The sequence below is a fragment of the Piliocolobus tephrosceles genome, chromosome 10 (assembly GCF_002776525.5).
Source record: "Piliocolobus tephrosceles isolate RC106 chromosome 10, ASM277652v3, whole genome shotgun sequence".
NCBI lineage: Eukaryota > Metazoa > Chordata > Mammalia > Primates > Cercopithecidae > Piliocolobus > Piliocolobus tephrosceles.
In genome coordinates, this window is record NC_045443.1 from 71,111,958 (window position 1) to 71,135,758 (window position 23,801).

At 35.7% G+C, this 23,801-nt stretch overlaps 1 long non-coding RNA gene and 1 other non-coding gene across 2 annotated transcripts in view; both read right to left on the reverse strand.

Annotated features, from left to right (window-relative positions):
- The window catches only part of LOC111552343, a 573,045-nt gene that overhangs the window by 336,798 nt on the left and 212,446 nt on the right, over positions 1 to 23,801 (reverse strand). The window lies entirely within an intron of this gene.
- On the reverse strand, positions 3,274 to 3,408 carry LOC111552367. The gene has a single exon (XR_002734619.1). It is a non-coding gene; the product is annotated as a U8 small nucleolar RNA (small nucleolar RNA).

Here is a 23,801-nt window from a genome sequence, read left to right on the forward strand (position 1 = left end):
TTTATTTATTTATTTATTTATTTATTTATTTATTTATTTATTTATTTATTTATTTTTGCAGAGAGGAGTTATTGCTATGCTGCCAACGCTTGTCTAAAACTTTTAACCTAAAGCAAACTTCCCACCTGGGCCTCAAAAAGCACTGGGATTACAGACATAAACCACCGTGCCTGGCCCATAGTGTTTATATTTTACTGTGACTATGTTGTTTGCTTCTTTACCAATTGTTTTTGTATCTGTATTACTGATTTGAACATTTAATTTTTTGCTTACTTCTTATAGTTATACATATTGGGCACCCTTTGCAAGATTGTTACTAAAATGCTAATTTTGTTGATAATGTCTTTCTGATACAATGTATTTTTCATTTTTCTAGCAACCAAATTTACCTAAGGTTTGATATTTCCATCTTTTAAGAAAATCAAACCTACTCTAAGTTGACAATACCTTTTACATGTTTTTGAGCTTCTTTTGAAAGAAGAAAACTAAAAATTATTAGAACAGCTTTAAGTTAATGGCAAAAATGAGCACATGGCACACAGATTTTCCACATATGCCGTCTGCTTCTAAACGTAACCAGTGCCTCTCCTATTATTAACATCCCCTAACAGAGTCGCACGTTTATTACAGTGATGGATCTACTTTAAAACATCATTATCACGGAAAGTCCACAGTTACATGTTTACATTAGGGTTCACCCTAGGTGCTATATATTCATTTTTGTACATACATTGTTGTGTGCTTGTAAGTTTTAAACTCCTTTGGGTTAATACAAATGAATATAATTTCTGGATTCCATGGTAAGAGTTTTTTAAGAAATTGTCAAATTTTATTCCAAAATGGCTGTACCATTTTACATTTCCACTGTAAATGAGTGTTGTTTTTTTCTTCACATCCTTGCTAGCATTATTTTTGTCACTGTTCTCAATTTTTGTCCTAATGGATGTGTAATTATATCTCATTGTAGTTTTAATTTATATTTCCTTGGTGACATAATACTAAGCATATTTCCTACATCTATTAGTCATCTGTAGATTTATTTGCTGAATTGTCTGTTAAGGTCTTTGACTCATTTTTTAAAATCAGGTGGCTTATTTTCCTATGTTGAGTTTAAGTGTTCTTTTTGATCGTAGCCCTTTATTAAATAAGTGTTTGCAATGTGTTTGTCTTTCCTCCCAGTTTGTGGCTTGTCTTCCCATTCTTTTCACTGTGTCTTTTATACAACAGAAAATTTTAATTTTAATGAAGTCCAATTTATCATCTTTCTATTATGGATTGTTCCTTTTGTGTCATTATTTAAAACATCATTGCCAAATTCAAGTCCATCTAGATTTTCTTATGTTATCTTGCAGGAGTTTTATAATCTTGCACTTTACATCTAGGTTTGTGATATATTATGAGTTAACTTTTGTGAAGGGTACAAAGTCTGTTTTTTGTTTGTTTGTTTTGTTTTTGTTTTTGTTTTTGTTGTTTTTGGTATTATAAAAAGGAAAGTAGAGGTTCCTCTTCAAAGACTTTCCTCCTGGTCTAATTAGGAATAAAGAATAACTTATTTTAGAAACAAAATGTATTCAAAGACATGTGCTAACATTCTTAAATATCTGCTAGCCATAATAAAGAAATCAATGCACTTTATGTTCTTAGCTCCCACAATTTAGCCTAAATATTTGCCCTGGCATGCTTATACTGGTTCATGCAAGCATTAGGTCATAACCTGTTCCTCTTCCTTATTTGAAGGTGTTTTTACCTTTCTCAGCATTCCACAAGTTACTTCCTCCTTTCTTTGCTCTCCTACGCCTTTGCCTCTTTTAAAAAGTTCTAAGTTGCTAGCCAATCAGGACAAATACAGAATGTGAGATCCCCATTCCCGCCAATGGAAACCAGAAACAGCAATAAGGTGGATGTGTCAGGTTATAAATGACCCTGTCTCCCTTGTTTGGTGTGCTCTCATGGCAAAACTGCTGGTGAGTGTACCCTTTCTGCAGAAAGTAAAACTGGCCTTGCTGAGGAAATTAAATTTATGTTCAAATGTTATTTCTTTATGGCACCAGGGAACAAGCATTTCTAATCATATGTATGTCCAGTTTTCAGCAACATTTGTTGAAAAAGACTATGTTTTTTCCATTGTACTCTGTTCATTGTCAAAGACCAGTTAGCTATATTTGTGTATCTATTTCTGTGGCTCTATTCTCTTCCACTGATCTTTTTTTTTTTTTTTCTTTTACCAATACCACAATGTCTTGATTATTGTAGCTGTCTAGTAAGTCTTAAAGTTAGATAGCATAAGTCCTCCAATTTTGTTCTTCAATATTGTGCTGGCTTTTGGGTCTTTTGTGTCTCCATATAGACTTTAGATTAGTTGTATTTTTGGAAGTGTTTCAGAATAATTCATATTAATTATTATTTAAATGTTTTGTAGAATACATCACTGAAGCAAATCAACAGATCCTGAACATTTTTATTTGGTGAGAGATTATTATTCACCAATTCATCTATTTATTCATTATTGGTCTGCTCAGATTTTATATTTCTTCATGATTCAGTCTTGGTAGTCTTGCGTGTCTTTAGGAATTCATTTATTTCCTCTCGGTTATCTGATATGTTGGCATGTAATTGTTTATAGTAGTCGCTAATGATCCTTCATATTCCTGTTTTATCTATTAACAGCCCCATAAGTTTTAGTATTTTGTGTTTTCAATTTCATGTGTTTCAAAATATTTTTAAAATTTTTCTTTTGATTTCTTCTTTGACCCATTGGTTGTTCAAAAGCAGCTTTTTAAATTTCCACATATTTAAAATTTTCCAGTATTCCTCCTATTGTTGATTTCCAGTTTCATGTCATTATGGTCATTAAAAATGCTTGACATAATCTCAATCTTGATTGAAATGTGTTAAGACTTGTTTTATGGCCTAACATATTATCTATCTTGGAGAATGTTCCATGTATATTTGAGAAGAATGTATAATCTGTTGCTGTTGAATGCAATATTCTCTACATATTTGTTAGGTCTCTTTGGTGTAAAATTTAGTCAAGTCCAAAGTTTCCTTACCCATTTTCTGCCTTGATGATCCATCCATGATTGAAAATAGTATATTGAAGTCCCCTACAATTATTATATGGTTGTCTATTGCTTCTTTCAATTTATTTGTGTGTGCTAATGTTGGATGTATATATATTTATAACTGTTACATCCTTTTAAGGAAATGACCACTTTTTCCTTATATAATGACTCTCATTGTCTTCTTTTTGGTATATCAAAATCATCAGAAAGAATGAGATAGGAGCAATCAGGATGTTTCAAGTTGTGATTATGTATAGATGTTGATCATGTTTCATGCATCTCCAACAATCATGTTATAATCTGTCCTCCAAAAGGAAGAAGAGGAAAAGATTATCCCACCTGATGATCATTATTTTCTGTTATATAGTTTTTTTACTTAAAAAGTCCATTTTGTCTAAAATAAATATAGCTGCCCTGCTATCTTTTGGTTTCCATTTGCATGAAACATTCTATTCCTTCACTTTCAGCCTATGCGTTTCCTTAAAGCTGAAAAATGACTTTTGTATGTAGTGCATAGTTACGACTTATCATTTTTATACATTAGGCCTCTCTACTTTTTAAAGTAAAATTTCTGTTAAAGTTAGAAGCCTCAGCCAAATGTGGTGGGTCACACCTGTAATCCCAGCACTTTGGGAGTCCAAGGTGAGTGGATGACCTGAGGTCAGGAGTTCGAGACCAGCCTGGCCAACATGATGAAATCTCATCTCTACTAAAAATACAAAAAAATTAGCTGGGCATGGTGGCATGTGCCCGTAATCCCAGCTACTTGGGAGGGTGAGGCAGGAGAATCACTTGAACTCTGGAGATGGAGGTGGCAGTAAGCCGAGATTGTGCCACTGCACTCCAATCTGGGCGACAGAGTGAAACTCCATCTCAAAGAAAAAAAAAAAAAGTTTGAAGCCTCCTGGCAATTTAAGAAAACACCATTATATTCATATAAAATACTGTTTAGTCCAAAATGACAGAAAAGAAAATACATAAAAGTAAACCTGTTTACATATTTCTTGTCATCTTCTTACTTCCCATTTTCAAAGTCTACATTAAATTTATATTTACAAAATTCCACAAAATCTAATGTTTTGATTAAATTGCTTAACTCAACATTTCACTATTAAAAGTAATTTTTTATAAATAAGAAATTACGATCCTCATTTTATCTCTCCTGGCTGTTTTATAGAACTTCCAACAATTTGTCAAGTGTGGTTCAGGTTTTTCAGCCCACAAACTGAGCAGGTTTCCAGAAGAAGTTTCTGCTAGTGGATTTTTGCCCTGATAGGTTGTAAATGTCTGTATTTGACTATCGTTCTCTCTAGTTTTGGGAGCAGCAGTATGTCCCATAACCTCACTTGTCTCATGGAAGCAAGAAAAACTATGAATATTTTTCTGTTTATTTAGCTTCCTACTTGATAGGATAGAGTGGCAACTACCAAGTGACTTATATGTGAGGCCCCTATGTATTTTTTAAAATACGTTTTTCAGACTGGGTGCCAGTGGCCCATGCCTGTAATCCTAGCACTTTGGGAGGCTGTGGCAGGTGGATCACTTGAGAGTTGGAGACCAGCCTGGACAACATGTTGAAACTCCATCTCTACTAAAAATACAAAAATTAGCCCACGTGGTGGAATGCGCCTGTAATCCCAGCTACTTGGGAGGCTAAGACAGGAGAATTGCTTGACCATGGGAGGGGGAGGTTGCAATGAATTGAGAGTGTACCACTGCACTCCAGCCCGGGCAACGGAGCAATATTCTATTTCTAAATATATAAAAAATGTAAAATATTGGTTTTTCAATTATACGTCTTAAACAAGATTATATTTTAGAATCAACTAAGCAATAATGTTTAAACTTCCTTTCCAAAAAATATACTGATATTTACTTTTCTCTATACAATTAATTTTAAATTATTTATTTCCAATGGATCTGAACCAACATACACCATACATAAATGACTAATATGTTTACCACAGTATTTTGTTCTCTCACTATATTTGCCTAATACCTTACAAAGAACAAAGAGTTATAATTAACATACATTTAAATATGTTTTAATAACTAATAAATATTCACTTAACTGCAGATTTTATTTTTTGAAAACAAATACCATTATTGTGTCTTTATAATCATGTGAATTTTATATAGTAATCCATTATTTAAGTTCAATGAATATCATAGTTATTTTATAGATTGCTTGAAGTTAGAGATAAATTTGAGAGACTTCAACATATTTGTAATATTGATGTTCTACCTATATTAACAGGAAATCACTCATTATTTATCCATTTAGTCAAATATTCATTAATGTCTTTCAATAACAATTTTTGTTTCATCAATAAAGGTGTTTTATTTTTGTTTGTTTGTTTTTTGAGACGGAGTCTTGCTCTGTAGCCCGGGGCTGGAGTGCCGTGGCCGGATCTCAGCTCACTGCAAGCTCCGCCTCCCGGGTTTATGCCATTCTCCTGCCTCAGCCTCCCGAGTAACTGGGACTACAGATGCCCGCCACCTCGCCCGGCTAGTTTTTTGTATTTTTAGTAGAGACGGGGTTTCACCGTGTTAGCCAGGATGGTCTCGATTTCCTGACCTTGTGATCCGCCCGTCTCAGCCAACAAAGGTCTTGTATACATTTGTTATTATGTTTAATTTACTCCTAAGTACCCAAAGATTGTTTGCTGTTTTCCTACTTCCTTTCATTTTCTAATTACCAATCCTATACAGAAATTCTTCTGACTTTTAAACATTAAACTTGAATTCCAATCAGATAACTTCATTAAACATCATTTTATAAATATCATATCACTTTATAAAAAATAAGTAATCACATTTTCAGTTTATTATTCAACAAATAATCTTTTGAATTTTTATTATGGGCATGATATGTGTATTAGGTACTGAAAGGGACACACACATGAAATAGAGATATCTTTAGTGATTCCTCAGTAGGGTGTTACATTCAGTTCAGCCTAAAGTTGACTCCTTTCATATTTCAATTTCAGCCTAAAGGTTTCTCTGTACATAATAAACTGCAACCTAAATGGATGCATAAACAGACTATAACCTACTCTCGTGTCAATCACTGAGTTTCAGCCAACTAAGGGTGGCCAACTGTTCAAACCATGTTCAAATAAGGCAAATACCAAACTGTATCTGGCTGTTTCTGTACCTCCCTTCCATTTTCTGTATGTCACTTTCTTTTTTCTGTCCATAAATCTTCCGCCACACAGCTTTGTTACCAGTGGAGGATCTTGACTATGAGTTGTCCAGGTTTTTAGTGTTTTAAACGAAGAATTGGACAAAATGCACAAAGAAAGCAACAAAAGATGAAGCAACAAACACACAGATTTATTGAAATAAAACTACACTTCACAGAGTGGGAGTGGGCTTGAGCAAGTTGTTCAAGAGCACTGGTTACAGAATTTTCTGGGGTTTAAATACCTTCTAGAAGTTTCCCATTGGTTACTTGGTTACACCTTAAGTAAATGAAGGAGTGGCCAATGACCAGTCTGATTGGTTGCAAGAGGTGACCAATCCGAGGCTGAAGTGAAGTTACAAAGTTACACTCTATGCACAAGACTGGTTGTAGGAGCTGACCAATCAGAGGTACTTTCCATTTTTCATCTGAGAGGCAGTGGAAAGGGGTGGGGGTTGCAAAGAGAGTAGTTTCTGATATTTTTGTTATTTGGGTATGGAGAGTTGGGGTTTTCCTTTTGATTCAGTTCGAGGAAGTCAGCATGAATTGGCCTCATGTTCCCTGTCTCCAGACCCTATTCTACTGCCTCAGCTCCACTGGAGTCTCACTGAGCCTACTCTGGCTTTGGCGGTGCCAAGTGACCAAGAGAGATACTCACAGGCCCATTGTATCTATTTCTCTCTTGCATCAGCTAGGCATCATGCTAAGTTCTCTAGTGGATTCCAAAGCTCTGAAGATTTGTGTTTTGAGTTCTCCAAGTTTGAGCAAATTTCTGATCTAACCTGGGTTTGGAAGTCATGACAGAGATCGGACTGTTTCCAGAACTGGATTGGTTCTGGTAATTAACTGGCTTAGATTCAGTTAGAGGCCTCTTATGTCTGACTGGGTCAGATAGAAATTGGTAATAAATGGCAATATTGCAGGGGCCATAAACTTCAGCTTTTGAAAATTTGCAGGGATTTTTGTGTTCTACCCCGTTTGTTTCTTTTTCTTGTGTGCTTAGCTAGGGAAAGGTCATTTCCTAGGCTGATCAAGGGGATCTGAGGGCCAAAGCCAAGATTCAAGGCAAAAAATGGGATCCTTAATTTCTAAAGAACTGAGCAATCTGCTTTCCAGCTATGCCTAAATTTACATATATAAACGTTAGGTTCGAGAAGTGGTACATACTTAGCAAAATAGCAAAATCTTACTGAAGATAATTTAAAATCACAGTGAAATATTCCAAATGAATAACACCACACTTTAAGAAGTGCAGTGGAAAATGAGTACTCTCAAATTAGACTCATCCAGGAATGAGTGCAGGTAGATATGTAGAAGCTTCTAAAAAGATTTCAATACTTTTATTGCTTTTTAAAAAAGACTCTTTATAAAAAGAAAATAAAAAGCTTACATGACTAATTGAGAAGATAAATTAAAACTGCTAACCTATGGCTTAGTTATAATCTAGCCCTGAATGTAAAAGAATGCTACCCTAAAGTGTTACACAAGATAGGCCCTCAGGTAAAGTAGGCTTGCTTCCTTTTCTGATCTACTCATGCTGATTTTAGGTATAGGGAATGACTTCTTTGCCTTGTTCTTTAAAATTGACTTCACCCTAAACCCAGTTATTTCAGCTAAGTTAAAAAGATTAAGTTAATCTTCAGCTAAGTTAAAAATTTCAGCTAAGTTAAAAAAAATAAAAATTAAAATGCATCCTTCTGGTATTTAATTGGCTATCTTGAAAATACTTTTGCAACAGAAATGTACAACTTTAAAGGAAATCAGCATTTGTATGGGCATCTCTGTTGCTACACTTAAACCACCAGGAACTTTATGAGGAAGACAATGGCTTAACAAACTTTGCCTTCCTGAAATCTAAGTTCTGTTTCTTTGAGGAGTAAATTTTCTACACTGTTTCACCTGAGTCCCTTCTTTGTAGATGCAAATTTTGAGTGGCCTCTCTAACAATTGTTTAGGGCGTGAAACAATTAATCAAGAAACCGATAGTAGGGGAGAAACTTTGGAAACTGGCAAATGAAGAATCTTATAAATCTTTAAGATCTGCTTCTGTCGGTGTGTCTGTTATGTCTATATGTTTATGTGTTATGTGTATGCGAAAATAATACAGCTAGTTTTTATACTTTTGGTGAAATAGAAATGGCTTCAAAATTGTGAGTTAAATATAATTTGATACTTGCTTGATTTGACTGTAAGCTTATATTTTTGGTTTTGAGCCTCTGGATTTTGGGATCTGCATAGGTGGCCATGGTGAGACATGGAGACATGTTGAAACCATCTTTGCAAAATTATGACTGAGACAGTTAAAGAGATCTAATTTAATCAACTCCGTCTTGCTTCTAATCTCCAAACTGTTCTTGTTCATTTCTAGGTGTAGGCTGAATTAACTTTAGGAGAAACTTAGCTTCTTGTAGGAGTTCGGTCAGAGTGGTGGGAAAAATTGTAGAAAGATGCAACCTTCTTGGAAGGCTGGAAAGCTTTACAAAAGCTTTCAGAAAGGGTTATGGCTGAAGGCAGCCTTATCCTCTTACCTTGAGCTAATAGTAAAAAGCAAATAACAAGAGAATGTAAGGGAGTTTATCTAACTAGCTTATTTACTTGTGTGGTCATAAGACTGACCTTTGATCATCTGCAGGTGGATGACTGCTCTCTTCTTGGGGCAATGTTAATTACCCTCCAGGGTGTTTACTCTAGACCTTTGTTATTTAACCTGTACTAAATAAATGTGAACTTTGCTGGCTTATCGAGGCCACTGCAGACTCTGGCAGCAGACCCCCTTAGCCATGCTGACAGACAAAAATATCTGTATCAGTGTACGCTTGGTCGTCACTTGGTCAGGGTCTGCATGTCAGATCCAGAAGGTTGTGTCCTGTGAGAGGAACACTGCAATGAATTGCAACAGAACCCTCAAAAACAAAGGTGAAAAGACTGTGCAGTTGGCACATCAGTAAGTTATTGGTGCCCACTTGGAATTTCCAATATAAAGGGAATTGTTCAGGCTAGAGTTTCATCCTGGGGCAACAGTTATCAGTTCAACAGAAACAGTATATAAAATTATTAAAACAGCTTCTTAAAGGTAGTGGAGCCTCAGTTTCACAGGCTCAATTAAGGGACCTAATGCAAACTGTTGTATCCCAAAACCCATGGTTCCAGAAGAAGATATGCTAGACATAGAGCTCTGGGAACAAGTGGGGAGAAATCTTAAACAACATCATGTGCAAGGGCAATGGGCCCCAGTAACATCTCTAACGTTACGGGCTTTAGTTAGGGCAACTCTGGCCCTGTTATACATAGAAGAGCCTAATAAGGGGAAGGAGGAGGAACCATCACCTACCTTACCACCTCCTTATCCATCAGCCCTGCTATCACCAGGCCAAAATAACAAAGTGGAAATGGAGGTTTTGCCTGAGCCCCCTCCTCCAATAAATTGGAAAACAAATCAAGGGATTCACCACAGCTATGGCAAGCAGCATTAGAAGTGGAGCTCTTAGCCTGTCCAGTAATGCAAGATCAACAAGGCAATTAAGCACATAAAGAGATCAGGAAAAGCATTAGAGATAATGAAGCTGCTAGCCCTTTTATGAAAGAATTAATTGAGGCCATAGCAGACTTCTGTATGACTCCTTGGGACTGGTCAGTGCTGGCTAAAACAGCTGTAAATGCCAGTCAATATCTCCTCTGGAGGGCAGAATTTGATGAATTATGTGAACAGCAAACCCTTTTCTTATAATGGCATTATTCCTCCCCTACCCCATAATGTGGCTCTCTTAAAATCTTATTTGGGTAGAACAGTAGCCTTTAAAGGGAGAGTCCACCTGATATGTCATTAAACATCTTCTTTTTAACTTTTGCATTTATGGGGTGGCCCACACAAATTAAAACTGATAATGGTCTGGCTTATGTCAGCTCACAATTTCAACAATTTTGTCACACGTGGACCATCCAACATTCCACAGGCATCCCTTATAACCCCCAAGGACAGGCCATAGTAGAATGTACCCACTCCACCCTTAAAAATATGCTCAAAAAACAAAAAAGGGAGAATATGAGTAAGGACTCTGCAACATTATTGGCACAAGCCTCATTTACCCTTAATTTTAAAAATTTAGATGATAAATTTCAATCAGCTGTTAAAAATCACTTTGCTAAAACCTCTCAAGACATAAAAGCAGCAGTTTTACGGAAAGATGTAAACAGTAATGTATGGTGTGGTCCAAAGGAATTGTTAACATGGGGAAGAGGATATGCTTATGTTCATATGTTCACACCCCCTCAGTTCCTGTTTGGATTCCAGAACGATGCATTAAACCATACCATGGCATGGCTAGGAGCCAACCTGGTACCAGAAATGAAGGAACTGACCCTATAGGACCCACAACCCCAGACAATGCAGTTTCCACGTACAACAAAGTCCCAGACATTACCTGGGGGATGCTGAAGAGGACAACCCAGGAGGCTGAGAAACTCCTTCTCCGGCCACAGACACCATTCACTCCAGTAATTTGTTCCTTGCTATGCTGTTGTACGTTGCAACTCGGGTAGGGTACTATTCCTTTTTATGCTCTTGCTTTGTCTGCAAACTGTACCTGCCACACTCTGTTGGGCTCGTATCTTAGATCTGCCTTTCTTTCACCCTGACACCTGGGCAGACACTCCCTTCCCAACCTCTAATAACGTAACTGCTTGGCTGGAAGAGATAGATTTACCCCCAGTGGGGTCCCTCATTAATGGTACACATTGGACTAAGATGCCAGGTAACACTACATATTACTCCACTATCCTCCCACTGTGTGTAAGTTATAAAAGTTCTAACCCTTACTGTGTACCTGCTCAAACACAATTATGGCTACATCATGGAAAAGGAAAAGCCTTAACAGTCTTAGTCACAGGTAGCCTCAAACTGGGCAATCCAATCAATGCAACTCTCCCAAACATTCCTTCCTGTGCCAAAGAACAAAGCCAGGAAAGAAATGGATTTCACTTTGGCTGGGAGGTCTATCACAGGGAACAGGCTGGTATGTAGCCTCCAGTTGGGTACTTATAATATCTTAGACTGGAGACCCCAGCCATTTACACAGTGATCATACTGATGTCTGCATCTATCATGGCATTAATGACAGTTTTGTAGCCATGGCCCATTTCTTTATAATTTGGGCTGAAAGGTGGATGAGATATCCCAGGCCCTAAGGAAAGTCCATGCCACCTCAAGACACTTTATGACTCCTGGGACATCTTAGCACCTCCCTTAACACCTGGCATGTGACATAACATAATTCCAGTCACAATTATACTATAATCTTTTTTCATAATTACACTGATCAGTGTCTGATTTGCACTACCCATCCGTATGTTTTCCTTATGGGAACCAATATTTCTATTACACCCCAAAGCTCCACATTTGTTACCCGAGTGCAGGGACAGGCTTGGTTTGCCTCTTGTATCTATAGTTATAATATATCTAATTTAAATATTACTAGTGTCATAGTATTGAGAAGACAATCTGAGGCTTTCCTACCAGTCAATTTAAGATGCAATTGGCAAGAATACTCTGCCGAGGCCACTTTAGAAGTTGCCCTGTCACAGGTCAGACACAAAAGAGTAATAGTTACACTTGTAGTCTTTATAGTCTCACCCATAGTCATGCTAGCAACTGCTAGTGTGCTGCAGCATCTATTACTGAATCAATACAAACAGCTACTTTTGTAGATAATTTGGCCAGAAATGTGTTTAATGAACTTCTCTTACAGCAGGGTAGAGATCAAAAGATTGTTGCATGTTTACAAACCCTTGAGGCAGCTTCAGAATATGTAGGGGAGCGACAGGATACACTGGCATTCTTACAGCAATTAAACTGCAACTGGGAGCACAAACATATCTGTGTCACTTCTCTACCATGGAATCAATCAATACATACTTGGGATAAGGTGATCACACCTCTGGGGAACCTTTCATGACAATTTAACAGCAGACATGAAACAACTTAAAACTAAAATTCTAGAATCCCTAAGTGTCATAGATTTACACACCCAACAAACAGCCATATGGAAGGGTGTGCGAGATTATCTCTCCTGGATAGACCCCCACTCCTGCGGGGGGGGGTCACTCCTTGATTGGAAAATGATGTTGCTAATCATACTCATGTTTGTCTTATGTTAATTACTAATTCTAGGATGCAAAGCCAGAATACAAGCAGTGAACACCTTATCTGACAGACCTGTTGCTACATACATCTGTACTCTTCAATCAACAAAACATGATGCTGAAAACAGAAAGAGGGAGATGTAGGAGTTCAGTCAGGGTGGTGAGAAAAATTGTAGAAAGGTGCAAACATTCTTGGAAGGCCAGAAGGTTTTACAAAAGCTTTGGGAAAGGGTTATGGCTGAAGGCAGCCTGATCCTCTTACCTTGACCTAATAGTAAAAAGCAAATAACAAAGGAATGTAGGGGAGTTTATCTAACTAGCTTGCTTACTCATGTGATCCTAAGATCAACCTTTGATCATCTGTGGGTGCATGACTGCTCTCTACTTGGTGGGTTGGCGATGCTAATTAGTCTCTAGGTAAATTTTTTGTTTGTTTACTTGAGGCCTTTGTCATTTAATCTGTATGAAATAAATGTGAACGTTGCCGGCTGTATTGAGGTCACTATAGACTCTGGCAGCAGAGCCCCTTAGCCATGCCGACAGGCAAAATTATCTGTGTCAGTGTACGTCTTTCATCCATCGCTTGGTCAGGGTCTGCATGTCAGACCCGGCAGTTTATAGTTTATATTTTAAACAAAGACAGTAACAGCTGTTTCCCAAAGCAGACTTCCTTCTTGCCTGGAAACTAGATTGCCTTTGTAGGAATAACAGTAGCCGCAAGATTGGAAATTATGATTTAGGAGTCATGTAGATGGAGGCTAGAAGATTCTGACTCTCCCTAAACTGCTCCTAAGATTAGTGTTTGAGATATTTTGCAGCCCCTGCACTTGTTTGATCAGCAGGCACCACCCAGATCAATAAACTGGCTCGTCTGATCTTGTGGCCCCCACCCAGGAACTGACTCAGCTCAAGAAGACAGCTTTGACTCCCCGTGATTTCATCCCTGACCAATCAGCATTCCTGGCTCACTGGCTTCCCCCCATGCACCAAGTTACCCATACAAACTCTGCTCCCTGAATGCTTGAGGAGAGTGATTTGAGTAATAATAAAGCTCTGGTCTCCCACACGACCAGCTCTGTGTGAATTACTCCTTCTCTGTTGCAATTCCCCAGTCTTGATGAATTGGGTCTGTCTAGGCAGTGGGCAAGATGAACCACTTGGGCACTTACAATGTCCTCAGTGCCAAGAACAGAAGCTTCAATGCAGAATCAAGCCAAGTATGGCCGCTTCTTTCATGACTCAGCATTGCCTCTTGGCTATTTTAGGAGGGGTTGAATCCTCCAGGCATAGTCTTTACAGCTCTGTTTTTCAGGTCCTGAGCTCTACAGCTGATATGTAAATTCAGGACTTAGACAGGCAGTGACCCTCATTGGTATCTGGAATGCCACATGGCCACCTGAGACCCAGGATTACTGAAAATGACATTGGGAAAGGTACTTGTGTCATAGTTTCAAAATTATTTGTAGTAATTCAAAAATCTTAAAGTCATGTTATGGAAAATTAAATAATAAAAATATCTGAGTCATTTGTAAAATACTAAATTATTAATTATTTAAAATAAGTTAAAGTTTAATACCTTGGCCAATTATTTTTATATGGCATAGAAAAGCTATTTATATTTACATCTGTAAATAAACAAAATTTTATGAAACATTTTTCTATAAAATTATACAATTGTTTGTTCTACAAATCCTGATATATAACCATTCAGAATTACTTCCTAGGGATTTTTTTTTAAATTAAGTTTACTAAGAGTTAATGTAGTTAATATGTATAATTAAAACTATTAGAGATTAGAAAATTCTTTGTAGAGAGTATGCAAACAAAAGCAAGATATACTTTTGATTAGAAAAGTTGTAAAGGCCTAAAAATGTGTGTTTGTTAAAAATTTTTATCTAGTTTGAAGTTACTTAAAGGTTGTTTCAGATAGAAAAAATACAAAATGTTTAAATAAAACTGAAACATAAAAAGTTGAAAAAATTTAAATTATAAGAGATTACAAAAGGCATAAACCTTTTGTATTATCATAAGATAATCTGGTATGGCCAAAATTAACAGAGATTTAATTAATTTATTTATGCAGTTTTACTAAAATTGACTTTATTGATTATATATAAATACTAAAGTAAAACGTATTTTTCTCTGTTGAACAAAAATTATATGAAGTGTTAATAAGTGTCAGTAAAATACTTCTGTTCACATTTTGAGTAAATTGCAAACAATAAAAAAAAAAAGAGTGAAGATAGAAAAAGAGGCAGATTCTGTCTCATTTTATCTCTCTTGGGTTTTTAGAATATTTAGAAAACTGAGTCACCTATTAAAGCATAAAGATTTTTGTTTTTAAAAATCTTTTAACATTTTGGCAAAATGAATCACTATTATTTTATAGTGACCTGTGATTCCACTTTGATTAAGTGTTTAAACCTTTTTTTTGCAGTCTTTCTGCTCCTTAGCTCAGCTAGGTCTGAGTTCTTGTCTCACAACCAGGAAGACTTAGGTGCACAAACACTGGAGAGTGAGTGGAGTGAAAATTATTAAGCAAGAGGGAAGCTCTCAGGAAAGAGGGAGTGTGGGGTGTGGTTCCCCTACCCAAAGGTGAGAAAGTCTTCTGCATGGCTGAGTCCAGGGCCTTTTACATACTCAGAATGGGGAGTTTCTGATTGGTTTGTGAGTATTCAAAAAAAGCTTAAAGCAAAGATACCACTTAAAGGTGAGCACAACAGTATAGAAAACCAATTAGGAAAGGGTAGGTATATTTTAAATAAATGAAGGATGGGCATCAATCAGAGGAAAGCACACCAACTGTAAGAGAAGTTCTCAATTCAGTCCAAGGGTTTAACTTTTAGCTTGGCTTTTGGGTTTTAAACTGTCTTCAGCTTGGAGGTCTTCAGCTTGGAGGTGAGATTTCACCAGGGACCCCTCCCTATCTGCTTGGGCATTTGGCTGCCTCCAGCTGCTGTCATTCTGACATATTTGAGAGGCTTCCAAAAATCAAATTTCAACCTAAAAAGTAGGTCTTTTTTTCAATTCTAACTTTGGAATGCAACAGAGGGCCCCTGAAACATCCAAAAGAGAGATAAAAAATATAATTTGATATGTTAAATTATATGAAATGCATTTCCAAATAATAAATGTTTAATCTTCTTTGAGTTATATTTTATTAAATGTGTTATTCATCTATGTTCAAAAATTGTATGAGATTTCTAAAATTTTGATATGTTTGGGTACGTACTATCAGTCACAATTATTGTTATTATATTACATTATTATAGGCCACAGAAATAACCAAATTTTCCTATGAATTGTAATATTATGCCCATTTAAAGTCATTTCCACAGTTACTTGCTTAATTGTGATGCAATTTCTGAAAACTTCACAAGCAAGCAAAATCCTAGAGCATTGTATCTTTAAGGAGGTTCATGAAAAGATAGAAAAGATTCTGGAAAGCACTCTTGGGTACAAGTTTTTGAAAACTTTAGGATCATATCATTTAGACTCAGTAAGGATTCCCAAAACTCCAATAAAAGGATAGACTGGTAAACCAAGTAGTATAAGGATTAATTGAATGCCAAGAAAATACTTTGTCACATTTTCATGTTAAATCAGCCAGTACCAAAATTGTTAAGATGGGCAATTTGAATGAATTCAATGTTCCAAGTCAAATTATCTATGGTGACCCATCTAAAAAAACAGTGCTATACACCTAAGTTAGAAAAAACAAAATTGATATTTAGGATTTATGCCCAGGGTTAAGCATGGATCCTTGGAGAGCCTTTATGGCCACCTGGTATTTCCTGAGTCCTTAAATTTTCCATTACTAAAAACTCTGAATTTCATGACTCATCATGGAACAGATAAAGTAGTCCAAAATATATGTAAATATATAGTTGCAGTGACTATTTCAAGTTGCTAAAATAATTTATGACCAATGTTTGGTTTTACAATCCCATAATACTGGGCCAATGATCAAAACTTTAGGCATACTTTGCTACCTGACGGGTTAAATATTTATGAAGGAATTGTATTCAGTTGTCATTTCAATGCATATTTCTGTTTGTATAAAAGTTTTTGATGCAAGAGGGCTGATATTATAATAGTAGCTACAAGGTTATTAGGAAATATGTTTTCCTCATGGGACATTCCTGGAGAAATCTCCAGTGATAAAAGTACTTGTTTTACTAGACAAGTTGTAAAACAGTTAAGTAGGATATTATAAATACAGTAGCATTAGGCAAAGCTAGCTGCATTGACTGTATTGTCTTGGTAAAAAGTATTGTAAATTAATGGTAATCAGATCCACTTCCAGTGGAATATATAAGTTGATCTCAAATGAAATAGTCACTGGAAGGTCCATGCAACCAAATAATAGAAATTCATGTATCTTTTACTCTTAAACTCTAATATAGCTAAAGGCTTTAATGCATCATGCCAAAGTGTATTTTAACCAGTGAAAGAAAGCTTTTTGTGGTCCACTAACTGAAGATAATCAAACTTTTCACAATCTAGAACCTGGAGATTGGGTCTTCTGAGATTGACATCAGAGAAAGACCACGCTTGCCATCCACACTGCAGCAAAATGTCCTGGACATTGGACCTTGGGTTTATAATCTCACAACTCAGAAGAGCCCCTCCAGACTCTGGAAACTATATCCCTATCAGAGACCTTAAGTTAAAACTAGCCAGGAAAATTTCTCCCTAGAAGTAGATGACATCCCAGACATGAATAGCCTTTTCCTAAGGTCATAAGTCATAACTTCTCTGCTATAATGAGACTCTTATCTCTCAATGTTTCCATTGCCTATGCCTTTATGAATGTAGAACTGAAAAAGGGATCTCTTGTGTGCTCTCATGGGGTATACTTTTATTTTTGGAGGATTTCACAACCAATTTTATACATGGATAAACTTCCACCTTGACAGATGGAAGAGGAAAGGCCAATGTGGGAAAGAAATTTTAATAGTACCTTTGCTGCTTTATAATCAGTCAGAAAAAGAACACTGATCCACTCCCATTAACCCACATCACAGGTTAAAAAGAACATTGCCAGGAGGCCTTCACTCTTCTGGATAGGCATCATTTGTTAGGTCTCTTTCTCTATGGTTTGGAGTAACTATGGCAGTGATTAGAAATTTATCCCTCATAATAGGCTCTATAGAAGATTCTACTGAAAAGACTACGGTAGCACAATGTATTTTAAGTTCCCTTGCTAAAATTGTGCTATATAATAGAATTCCTGTAGATTACTTGCTGACTAAACAGAAGTAGCTGTGTAGTTACTGATGCTTTTAGTTGCACATAGAGGAATACATCAGGTATTATAGCGATTCAGTTGTAAAGAGGTAATGAACAAGCTGCTTGTTTAAAATAAGTTGACTCTTTAGCTCATTCTTTGATCCATTTGATTTTAGTTGGTTTCATTCACAGGGACTTTTGCTAAGGAGCATACTCCAAACGCTTGGTGTTATCCTCTAGATAATCATAATAGTAGTCTCAAGAATTAAGAATAGTAGTCTCAAAATCAAGAATATAGTCTAATGGGCTACAGTTTTAAATATTTGAATGCAGCCATCTCTAGGATGTCAAATGGTCTGTCTTTGACTGGAATGACGAAACTCAAATAAATGTGTGGCCATGAGGACACAGTAACTTCTGAAAGACATACTGAGACTGGAAACCCCAAATAATGGAAACTGAGGGAGCACTATGCCCTAAGATTTTACTACACTGTAACCTAAGAGATAACCTGATCAAAAGGTGGGAATTTTTAAATAAAATCATGGGAGGCCATCGTTTTTAACTGAGCTCATGTGCTAGGCCCAAACAGACAAGACCAAACTAACATAAAGTCATCCATGCCAAATGTGACATAATTAAACTGAATCTTTAAGGCAAAAGATAGATCCTAAAACAAACCAGCTTTTTTTTTTTTTTCTTCAAAAAACAGGTGATTCCAGCACAAGAAGAACCCATCTAACTCTTACAAAAAATAACTTGAAGTCTGTATTAGTCTATTTTCACATTGCTGATAAAGACATATTTAAGACTGGCAATTTACAAAAGAAAGAGGTTTAATGGAATTACAGTTCCATATGGCTGGAGAACCCTCACAATCATGGAGGAAGGCAAGGAGGACCAATCATGTCTTACATGGATGGCAGCAGGCAAAAAGAGAGCTTGTGCAGGAAAACTGCCATTTTTAAAATAATCATACCTCATGAGACCCACTCACTATCATGAAAGCAGCATGGGAAAGACCTAAGCCCACGATTCAATCAACTCCCGCTGGGTCCCTCCCACTACACATAGGAATTATCAGAGCTACAAGAGGAGATTTGGGTGGAGACACAAAGTCAAACCATATCAAACCATCTTTTTTCCCACACTAAAAAACCATTGTCCTGTTATTTCCCAGTGGAATTTGAGACCAAATAAACACATTTATGATGGTAACAGAGTGACATCAATACCTAAAGTTTTGGTCTATCTCTTAAAATTGAGAAGATGACCAAAAGGGTAATTGTAAAATTAAATTTAGCCTAAAGTTGCATCCTTACATATTTTAAGTTCCGCCTAAAGATTTCTCTGTACATAGTGAACTGCCACCTAATTGGAAGCATAAACAGACTGTAACCTACTCTTGTGTTAATTACAACATTTCAGCCAATTGAGGGTGATGTACTTTTCAAACCATGTTCAAATAAGGCCAAACCGTAACCAATCTGGCTGTTTCTGTACCTACTTTCATTTTCCATAAATCACTTTTCTTTTTATGTCCATAAATCTTCTTCCACATGATTGAACTGGACTCTGAGCCTGCTCTGGCTCAGGAGGCTGCCTAATTCATGAATTGTTCTTTGTTCAATTAAAGTCTGCTAAATTTTACTTATCTGAGGTCCTTCTTTTAAAAGAGAAATAAGCAAGTGTGATGAAAGAAATTTCAACATGTTCTCTGCTCTCCTACTTTCTCTTCTGTCAGAGGATGACTAAAACAGGACATTTGATTGAGATTGGCACTTGTTCCCCTGGAGACATAAGAAGTAACTGATAGTGATTCTTAACATGAAGAGTCCCAGTGGTAGAGAAAGGGATTACCTTAGCACAGAAAGGAGGAGTCATTAGTTAAAAAGCAGGAAAGATACCTCTATAATCTGAACGCCTTTTCTTAATACTGATTGAATACGTATACTGTCTCTAAAAACAACTTTGTTAAGTGAAAGGGCAGGCTGTCATCTTCCTTTGATAACTTTGATAACTTTGAGTGATAAAACTCAAGTTGGAAGAGAAAGTCAAATAAGAAGATACAGATTTTATTTTAGCTATAGAATTAGAGACTTGATATAGGGGATTAGTGCACCTGGAGCTAAGAATGCTAACATTTATAAAGATTTCTGGACTCACACCTGGGAAGTTGTGTGAGAATGGATGTAGAGATGGGGTTTGTAGAGATGAGTTTGTAAGTCAAAAATAAAATCCTAAGCCTCCCGACTGACTGAATGGATCTCTGGACCAAAGGAATCAAAGAGAAAATGAAAAACTGAATGCCTAGCCATGATGGAAGGGAGGTCGAACACACCTTGCTATACTCCTTCCTTTTTTGTAGTTTAAGCACAAATGACCAGCATTAACTTTAAAAGAGATATTATAAGACTGACAGAACAGACTCTCTGGCAATAAAATACTAAATTCAAACGTGACTCCAATATAGCATCACCTGCCAGATAGCTGATCCTGAAGGAAGTCAAAATATTTTACCCCAAAATATGTTTTTGTAATATAATTTGAATGACTCTGCAAAGCAATCTTTTGTGAGAGAAAATTTCATCTGTAGGAAATCTCCATTAATACAGTAAGGCCTTTCCTGAATCTAGGAGATATTAACTAAGAGTCTGATACCTTTCAAAAGGAGGCAGTTAGTATCCATTCTGTCTGTAGTCTGTTACCTGGATGCTTCATCTTCATAACAAAAACCTTGGTTTCCACAACAACCCCTATCTTAACTCTTGCATTTCTTTCTACTGACTTCAAGTTTTTAGAGACAGCTTAACTCTTTCAACCAAGTGGCAATCAGAACATATTTGAATGTGTCTGTGACCTGTAAACCCTTGCTCTTCAAGATATCTCACTTCTTTGGGCCAAATCGATATATATCTTTCATGTATTAATTTATAATTTTACCTACAATTCTCATTTCTCTCAAATGTGTAAAACTAATCTGCAACTGGACTGTCTCTTGTACACTTTTTCTGGACCTCTTGAGACATTTCCTGGGGCATGGTCACTCATGCTGGCTCAGAATAAACCTCTTTAGATATTTTGAAGAGTTTGTTGTTGTTGTTGTTTGTCTACATCGTGACTGAAAAGTATTCCTGTGACAGGGATTTTTCATAGTAAAGGGTTGCTAAGGAGTGATTACCTGCTTGTGATACAGTAAAACTGAATTTTGCAATTTTTTTGTGTGTGTTATAGAATATTTGTTCATTGAAAGGGGAGGACTGAGCTTCTGTAAACTCCTGTATTTTACAGCAAATTAGAAAATGCTGAATATTTGCTGAAATTTGTTATATGAACTTGAAATATAGAGATGAGGAATGTGGCTTGTGCCATCATGATGCTCAGTGTTAGCATAACATGCAGAGGAGAGCTATTACAAAATATGTAATATATATTACATACATATGTTCAGTGCTGTAATAAAAACACACAGGGTGCTCTGATAACAAAAAGGGGAGCATCCAGTCCAGTCTAGAGCACTATGTTAGTTTGGGTTAATCCAGGAAACTGCACATAAAATGTAACCACTAGGCTGTGACTTGAATGGTTCATAGTATTTAGGTGCAGAGGGAGCAAATGCAATCTGCAGATGGAAGAAATGGAAGTTCTATTAAGAGAAAGGCAATTGGTTAAGCTGGATAGATGTAAAGAAAGAATGAATATTGCGAAGAAAAAATGGCCAGTAGGTAGGTTATATCATGGGACCTATTTTAAGAGGTCTGTGTATACTCTAAAAATACAAAACTTACAGCAATGATTTTACAAATTGTTTGTACCAAGTTTATTATAAAAAGGGTATATTCCTACTTAGTCCTCATTGAGTCTTTACACTTGGTCACATAATTGGGTATTTCATGGGTATGGTGAACAAATATTTTATTTTAATAAGTCACTGGTCATATATTTTATGACCCTAAGCAGTTATGTTAAAACACCATACTCTGTTTACACTCTTCATATTTTATGGAATTCATGGAATATTTATTTGGAGATATGATTATCCTTTAAATAAATGATGCATACTATACTTTTTGTGAATGACTCTTGAAAGATTTCCTATTTTTGTATGTTTATGTGTTCCACAAATTCATCAACAAAGATATTTTAAAGCCTGTATCTCTGAGACACGATATAAATGACTATAAAAAAATTATTCCAATGTCTTTATTGCTACTTAAAATTTTATGCTTATAAAGTAATTACACATCCCATTGCTTTAGTCTTTGGATTAATAAAATAAATTTTAACATGTCTAATTAAAAGAAGAAGAATTTTCTTTCAGTCTGTATTTCTAATCTTTATAATTGATTTAAATTAATGAAAATGAAACACTGAAACCCAAAACAAATACCAAAATGAAACCTTAATCTTTGTTTTCTTTATGTTTAATTTCTGCAACCATGAATTTTAAAAATGGCAGTTTGTTATATACAAATATTTTTAATATATGTTTATCCTGACATTTTAAAAATATAAATTTCTATTAGAGTAGAAGGCTTCTGACTGTTTAAGGAAAACATCATTCTATTTATATAAAATATATTTTAATTGAAGGTTTAAGAAAAGGAAATACACATAAGTAAACCTCATATTTGCTGTCATCTTTCTTCCTATTGTCAGGCTACATTAAATTTGTATTTACAAAGTTCTACAAGATCAATGTTTTGATATGTTTGTTCAACATTTCACAATAAATGTGACTGATACAATAGCAAATAAAATTGATTTTAAAATTGTGACCTGCCAGTCATCTCAAAGATTACTTGACCTGTTATATTATTTTATAATATAGTTTAGTAATGTTTGGTCCTGTCTTCTGTTTCTTTTTTATTACGTATAGAGAGGTTTAAGTACAATATTTTTCTTTCCATTTTGTACTTTGCCTCATTATTTTTGAAATACTATTTTTTAAAGAAAACTGTCTCCGATTCTATCTTTAAAACATAAAGGAACAACTGTGTAAAAGTAGAATAGTAAAGATTTGTGATGGCCCTTTTGATTTTAATGTTTTTTAGGAGACCATGAAGAGCTAAAGTTCATTATGAATGCTTCAGAAAATTGGGTTTTCAAAGTATAGAACCAAAATGTTAAAGATATAACATGCTAAATCCACACAGATATTAACCCCTAAGACATATGGTATCCCTTTGATTCTGGGTTTTATAGATCTTTGTACTAAAGCTAATTTTGACATAGAAAGCTATATTGTAGTTGGTTACAAACTGTCCAGTCCCTGATGTATAATAAACTGTTCTCTACCAGATAGAATGCATGTTTACAATACTCAATTAATACATCTGGCAGACTTTAATTGCATTAGCTTTGTCGCACCAGAGGTGGCATAACTTTCATGTGAGATAATTAGGTTTGCTCAATTTAAACAGACACATTAATGCAGCTCAGCAAGGCTCAATTAAATCTGTTTCAAAGCAAAATCACAATGTGAGGCATTGTGGGTAATGTTATGCAAATTATCATATTGGCAGAGAAACTGAGTAAGGTTTCAACAGTGCCTATTGGCATAAAATGAATTTCCCCATTTGGAATATCAAGGCAAAAACAGCAAGATGCCTGTGTTGCAATTTCCCTTTATTAGGGCTTATCAAAGTGGTGCAGCTGTTGACCTAGTCAAATAAATTGTTTTGTCACTTTGGTTTCCTTTAAGTAATATTTTAAAGTTTTCATGATAACCAAAGTGTGTATTGTTTCAAAATCTAAAAACAATTTGTCTTCTAGGTACCAGACATAATCAAAGATTAATCTTTATCTTTATTATTCCTCCATTTCCAATAAGGGTGTTGATTAATAAGCAAGGTAATGCAGAGTTAACCTTATTTAGATACATTCAGTAACCATTCTCAATGGATGGCAACTTTAATTTGTTTATGTGTAATACTGCTAGGCAGTTGAAGAAAATATCAATATTCTTACTCTAATTAAATACATGAATATTACTAAAATTATCCATCACATGCCAGGAATTTTTGCAACAATAACATTTTAAATTGACTTCATAATTGAAATGTCTACTTTAAGAGGATTCTGATTTGATTAAGTGTTTGAACTTTCAATACATTAAAAATATAATTTACATTACTAGAATTCTGATATGTGATAAGAAGTTATCAATTTTTGGCCAGGCACGG